Here is a 7442-nt window from a genome sequence, read left to right as displayed (position 1 = left end):
CCCGTAGCACGTGCTCCAGCAGGTTTATTACACTTGTCATCCCCAAAGCCAACACTTCCTTTGGCCGCCTTTCCTTCCAGTTCTCTGCTGCCAATGACTGGAACGAATTGCAAAAATCTCTGAAGCTGGAGTCATATCTCCCTCTCTAACTTTAAGCATCAGCTATCAGAGCGGCTTACCGATTACTGTACCTGTACACAGCCAATCTGTAAATAGCCCACCCGAATACCTCATCCCCATATTATTACTTACCCTCTTGCTCTTTTGCACCCCAGTATCTCTACTTACACATCATCTGCACATCTATCACTCCAGTATTAATGCTAAATTGTAATGATCTTTTCCTCTATGGCCTATTTATTGCCTTATACTCTTCTACATTTGCACACACTGTACATAGCTTTTTCTATTGTGTTATCGACTGTACGTTGTTTATGTGTAACTCTGTGTTGTTTTTGTCGCACTGCTTTCCTTTATCTTGGCCAGGTCGCAGTTGTAAATAAGAACTTGTTCTCAACTGGCCTACCTGGTTAAATAAAGGTTTAAAAAAATTAAATGGTCATTGAGCGGAGAGCAGACCAAGCCGTAACAGTTTGAACCCGATGCATGGCACAATACTTGGCCGTGTCATTAAACAGTTCCATGGTTAGTGCAGGGAATAGACAAGGTTATAGCCTACTATTGTACACTATTCTCCCTGATATAAGGCTATGTACACTAATCTTCCAACGTTACCATGGGTTGAAGAACTGAATGTGGCAATTTTAAGAATGAATCAATCCACCGTTTTCTGACTTTTGTGTGTAAAGGCTCTCCAGACCTGTTTTTTATGATTCATAAATACTTTCCTCAACCTAAATCATCTACAAGATCACAGTATTTTTTTTTATCTACCAATTGGTGCTGAAACAGAGACGAGATTGAATATATTCGGGATCAATCATACTTTCATTGATCCCGAATATTCTGAACCCGTTCTCTCAAAATATTCTAGTCTTTGGACAAAATTCGAACTAAAAGGTGCACCGTATTTAAAGGGAACGCTTCAGGGAGTGAACGTTATTTATAATAAGGGTTACATGGAGGAAATTGGACCTCTGAAATGCAAATGCACGGCCCTCCCTTCAGCAAAATATATTTTATCTGAACCCTCCCTGAACGCTTGAAAAAAGAGAACATGCCTACCGTTTAGCCTCACTTCTTGGGCAGACCAGCCTTAGATATGCAGTTTTGTTCTTCGTCCTGTAAGCATTAGACGGCAACACAGGAATTTTGACGGCACACAGGGCTGCATCCAAGAAGGTTGTGGGTTTGCAGACCATGCATTTCTACATCATTTAACATATCAGCAGAATCTGGAACACCACACAAATGTTCAAAATGACAGGTTAAGAATGGACTATAGGCCTTATGTGTTCATCTTATATTTCTTTAATGCCAAATCAGTTTGTCTTGTTTGCAACCAAACTGTCCTTGTTTACAAATAATTTCATCTGAGACGTCATTAGAAATTTGAGCATGGTACATTCTAAAGTTAGGCCTACCTTTCCACCCCAGACAGAGTAGGCCTACCAACGCAGAACAATGTCAGCTTTAACTTCTGGCTTCTCTTCTGTTGCTTAACCCAATGAGAGAAGGTCACAAGTGTTTACCTTAAAGCTGTCTGGGTTTAAACAGGTTGTGTTTTCCTGGCATCCACCAAACCCAGATTATTATTATTTTTTTTTGTCATTTAGCGGACGCTCTTATCCAGAGCGACTTACAATAGAGTGCATACATTTTTATTACATTTTACATACTGAGACAAGGATATCCCTACCGGCCAAACCCTCCCTAACCCGGACGACGCTATGCCAATTGTGCGTCGCCCCACGGACCTCCCGGTTGCGGCCGGCTGCGACAGAGCCTGGGCGCGAACCCAGCCCAGCCTGGGCGCAAACCCAGAGACTCTGGTGGCGCAGCTAGCACTGCGATGCAGTGCCCTAGACCACTGCGCCACCCGGGAGGTATGTCTTGTCTGTCGGACTGCCAGATGGTGTAATAATTAATCACTCCAGAGAAAGCGTTTCTGCTGCTCCAGAGTCCACTGGCGGCAAATTTTACACCACTCCAGCAGATGCTTGGCATTGCGCATGGTGATCTTAGGCTTGTGTGCGGCTGCTCGGCTATGGAAACCCATTTCATTAAGTTTGGAACTAGTGAATGTTGCAACCGAGGATAAACGATTTTTACGCACTATGCATTTCAGCACTCGGCAGTCCCGTTCTGTGAGCTTGTGTGGTCTACCACTTCAGTGCTGAGCCGTTGTTGCTCCTAGATGTTTCCACTTCACAATAACAGAAAGCACTTACAGTTGACCGGGGCAGCTCTAGCAGAGCAGAAATTTGACAAACTGGCTTGTTGGAAGGCTGACATCCTATGATGGTGCCACGTTGAATGTCACTGAGCTCTTCAGTAAGGCCATTCTACTGCCATTGTTTCTCTATGGAGATTGCATGGCTGTGTGCTTGATTTTATACACCTGTCCGCAATGTATGTGGCTGAAATAGCCAAATACACTAATTTAAAGGGGTATCCACATACTTTGTATATTGTATATCTCCATATGCATCCAAGTCACGTCTTTCCTGGGTATTTTACAGCTTGTTTCTAACATAAAGCATTGCAGACCAAAGTGCTGTAAGAGATCACATTCTACAATTAGATCCGTTTTATTTTCTAAACAATCTTAAGCTAACTTGGGTAGGCTTATGCTTTCTGCCATTTTCTTTATTGCCATTGGAATACCCTCTCATACCCCCTCAATTCAAGTCTTGGTTTTAAATTAACAGCTCTTCACTGACATGGAGGTAGGCTATTTAACCCTTCGCCGTGTACTATCACATATCTGTGATCATTGTAGTTGTTCCTGCAGTGTACTAACGCAAATATGGGATTAGAATAATAATGGATGTCGTAAATGTATCACTAGCCACTTTAAACAAAGGCACTTTATATAATGTTTACATACACTACATTACTCAGCTCATATGTTTATACTGTACACTATACCATCAACTGCATCTTGCCTATGCCGTCCTTGTTCTCTAACGCAGTCTTATGAGAGGGCAATGTGAATCCATGAGTGATTGGAGAGGAAATTACTTAAGTGAAAGAAGTTAAGATTTAAAACTTGAATGATAGAGCAGACTGATGAAATTAAGCTATATGTTTATTAATAATAAAATAAAATGTAAATATAAATGTTGCATGTTGCGTTAATATTTTTGTTCAGTATATATTCCACAGACCCTAGTGAGTAATCCCAATCCCACTTTTACTTCTGCACAAATAATTGTTTTTCTTGTACAGCTACTGTATATTTGTACCATATAGTGTCCAGGCACCCCATTTTAAGCTGTTTGACCACAGTAAAAGGTCAGCAACACTCTGTATATTTCAAAGCCCCATGAAATGAAACCATCTATACATTCTACGGATCCTACTGAGTATTCCTTTCAATACTTTTACTGCGGCACCCAGAATAGTTTTTGGTGGGGTAATTGAAGTTACCCCAGGTCTGCGTCGTTTGGTGCGACGCAGACCCGGCTGAGAGCGTGGTGAAACAGAGGTGACACAGTCTTTCTTTACCTGACAAAGTAAGGTTAGGACATATGAGTTATGCTATTAGAGCTTTGTGCCGAATCCACTGCAGTGTTATAGGTCACATTTATGGGCATGTCACAGCAGAGTGTCGGAGGGAGATTGCAAGATGCGGGAAGTGTGCAGGAGGACATGGGACAGAGGAATGTGTAGTTTTGGTGGGAAAAGTGTGTCAACTGTAGGGGTGCCTATGTTGCTGGGGATTGGCGGTGTCCGGTGTGAGAGAGGGAGGTTAAGGTGGCCAGGGTCAGAGTAGTGCAGAAGGGGTCGTATGCTGAGGATGTGAAGAAAGTAGAGGAGAATGGATCAAGGGTGAGGGATTCTGAGAGGATCCTTCTGAATAGTAGATCTGTGCCAGAACAGAGGGATAGGCCAATGAGTGATATATGTTTCAGTAAGGTTGGCTTCTTGGCATTCATAGCCATGGTTGGGTAGGTTACTTTCTAAATTTAATCCAATACTAGTTATCTGTCCAAAATTGTCATCAGTAACATCCTTTTTGGGTTACCCAAACTCAGTAATGTAATCTGATTCAATTCTGTTACTTATACAGTAGATTACTTTCCCAACTTCTTTGGGCTGCAAGCCCGAAGTCGGGCACAATATGACAACAGCCGCGAAATGTGCAGGGCTCGAAATTCAAAATACATTTTTTAGAAATATTTAACTTTCACACATTAACAAGTCCAATACAGCAAATGAAAGATAAACATCTTGTGAATCCAGCCAAAATGTCAGATTTTTTAAATGTTTTACAACGAAAACACCACATATATTTATGTTAGCTCACCACCAAATACAAAAAAGCACAGACATTTTTCACAGCACAGGTGGCTTGCACAAAACCAACCAAACTAACCAAGAACCAACCAAACTAACCAAGAAACAACTTCATCAGATGACAGTCTTATAACATGTTATACAATAAATCTATGTTTTGTTCGAAAAATGTGCATATTTGAGGTATAAATCATAGTTTTACATTGCAGCTACAATCGGAAATAGCACCGAAGCAGCTAGAACAATTACAGAGACCAAATTGAAATACCTAAATACTCATCATAAAACATTTATGAAAAATACATGGTGTACAGCAAATGAAAGACAAACATATTGTGAATCCAGCCAATATTTCCGATTCTTTAAGTGTTTTACAGCAAACACAATATAGCATTATATTAGCTTACTACAATAGCCAACCACACAACAGCATTGATTCAAGGCAACAGTAGCGATAGCGACAAAACCAGCAAAAGATATTAATTATTTCACTAACCTTCATAAACTTCACCAGATGACAGTCCTATAACATCATATTACACAATACATATATGGTTTGTTCGAAAATGTGCATACTTAGAGCTGAAATCCGTGGTTATACATTGTGAAAACGTAGCAAATATTTTCCAGAATCTCCGGATATATTTCTGACACTCACCTATTCTGACCAAATAACTAATCATAAACGTTACAAAAAAATACTTGTTGTACAGCAAATGATAGATACACTAGTTCTTAATGCAATCGCCGTGTTAGAATTCTAAAAATAACTTTAGTACGACATGCAGCTTACGTTATAGCGAGACAGCGCCAAAGATCAAGACGGAAAACGCAACAACACATTTTCGACAGAAATAGGAAATAACATCATAAATGGGTCCTACTTTGGTTGAGCTTCCATCAGAATCTTGTACAAGTGGTCCTTTGTCCAGAACAATCGTTGTTTGGATTTAGAATGTCCTTTTTCCCTCTCGAATTTGCAAGCAAAACTTGCCAAGTGGCGCGAAGCTGTCCATCGTCAACAAACGCAGAGAACGGAACACGCCAAAACTCCCGAAAAAAATTCAATAATCTGATTAAACTATATTAAAAAAACATACTTTACGATGATATTGTCACATTTATCAAATAAAATCAAAGCCGGAGATATTAGCCGTCTATAACAAAAGCTTTTCAGAAGCCAATGCGGAAGTCCTTTCCGCGTCTTCCTGAACAAAGGAAATTGGGGTCCTATCATTCCAAGCTCTCTCTTTTGACCATAGAAATATATATACACTCCATTTCACCTCTCACAGACTATTGACATCCAGTGGAAGGCGTATGAAGTGCATGTATACTAATAGATTTCAAGCAAATGATTAGGGAGGCCCTGGAACAGAGCCTCGATTTCAGATTTTTCACTTTCTGACAGGAAGTTTGCTGCAAAATGAGTTCTGTTTTACTCACACATATATTTCAAACGGTTTTAGAAACTTGAGAGTGTTTTCTATCCAATAGTAATAATAATATGCATATTGTACGAGCAGGAATTGAGTACGAGGCCGTTTGAAATGGGCACCTTTTATCCAAGCTACTCAATACTGCCCCTGCAGCCATAAGAAGTGTTAAGAGGCGCAGAATAAATCAATGTTAAAGTTTACATAGCTGGCCATATATGGATGTTAAATTTAACTTTACGGGTTGGTTCTGTAGGCTTCTTCTAACCCATCGCTTTCTACTACATATAATAATACGATGAAACTATATATTTACATTAAAAACCAAAGTCTATCAGAATTCCAGTCATTCCAATACATGTTATACCCCTTGACCTTCAAGAATAGGACTTGGAAATATGGAAGAATAGATTATTCAAATTGTTTTACCTGAGCATGACCTCAAAACTAAGGACTTATTAGCCAGCCCTACTCTGTTGTTTATGATTTTGTTGTCATGGAGGACTGGTTGGGCTCATTGATTCGAGTTGAAAAATAAATGCTGTGCTCATGGAATGGCATGCTTTGAGCACTACTGAAAAGTTCAATTTACATATGAAAAATGAATGCCATTTGCTATAGGCCTATTGTTTACCATTTGGTTGGTGACACTTGGATATCTTGATAATATGCAGCTGTTTAAAGGGCAAATCCACAGATGAAACAATAACAAAATGGTAGTCTGCCTCAGTTTTGGTAAAAAGCTGAGGGATGGGCCTGGAGAAATGTAACCACTCTCAGATTAATAGACAGCTATGGATGCAAGAGTTAACCATCCATTATATAAAACATATTGTTTTAGCCATGTTATGAGGCTATACAGTGTTTCTTCACATTTACAATGTTTACAAACATTGGAGTAAAACAAGCTTATATTTTGGGTTATCATGGAATGTGACAGTAGAACTAAGCTCATTTATAATTTATATTCTTCAAGAATCAATGGATATATATATATATATATATATATATATATATATATATATATATATATATATATAATTTATTAGTCCAAAAATGGATGTAGCAACTACAGATTGCCCCTTTAAGTCTATCAAAAGTGTGCAAGTTTGAGCATGTGTCCATTAGGCCTATGGATATATATTTTTATCAGCATGAATTAGATTGAGCAATAAAAGCCCCACTTTTACTCCATAGGCTTGGATTCCGCACTATGCAGCTGTTGCAAGAGCGCATATCTCACTGGCTTTCCACTGGTTTCAAAAACAAGAATTGGTAGGCTGCATGAATTCAACCATTATTGCGTTCAAATACAGATGTAGATTTGAGAACAGCCATCCACAACAACCACAATCCGTAAGGCGCAAATAAACGAGAGAGCAGCAGTGTGATTCACATCAATGCGCTATGTAGATAGCAATAATACATGATATCCGTATCGCCGTAGACTACACCACTGCTGTCATCCGTACCTCCAAGCGTTTATTCAAGTTGTATAATCTTTGGATGACGACAGTAGTCGCATCCAAAGGTTTTAATGAGTATAGGGCTAGTTGGTAGGGTATTTAAAAAATATATATTTAA

This window comes from Salvelinus fontinalis, chromosome 23 (genome assembly GCF_029448725.1).
Source record: "Salvelinus fontinalis isolate EN_2023a chromosome 23, ASM2944872v1, whole genome shotgun sequence".
Taxonomy (NCBI): domain Eukaryota; kingdom Metazoa; phylum Chordata; class Actinopteri; order Salmoniformes; family Salmonidae; genus Salvelinus; species Salvelinus fontinalis.
This window is presented reverse-complemented; position numbering follows the sequence as displayed.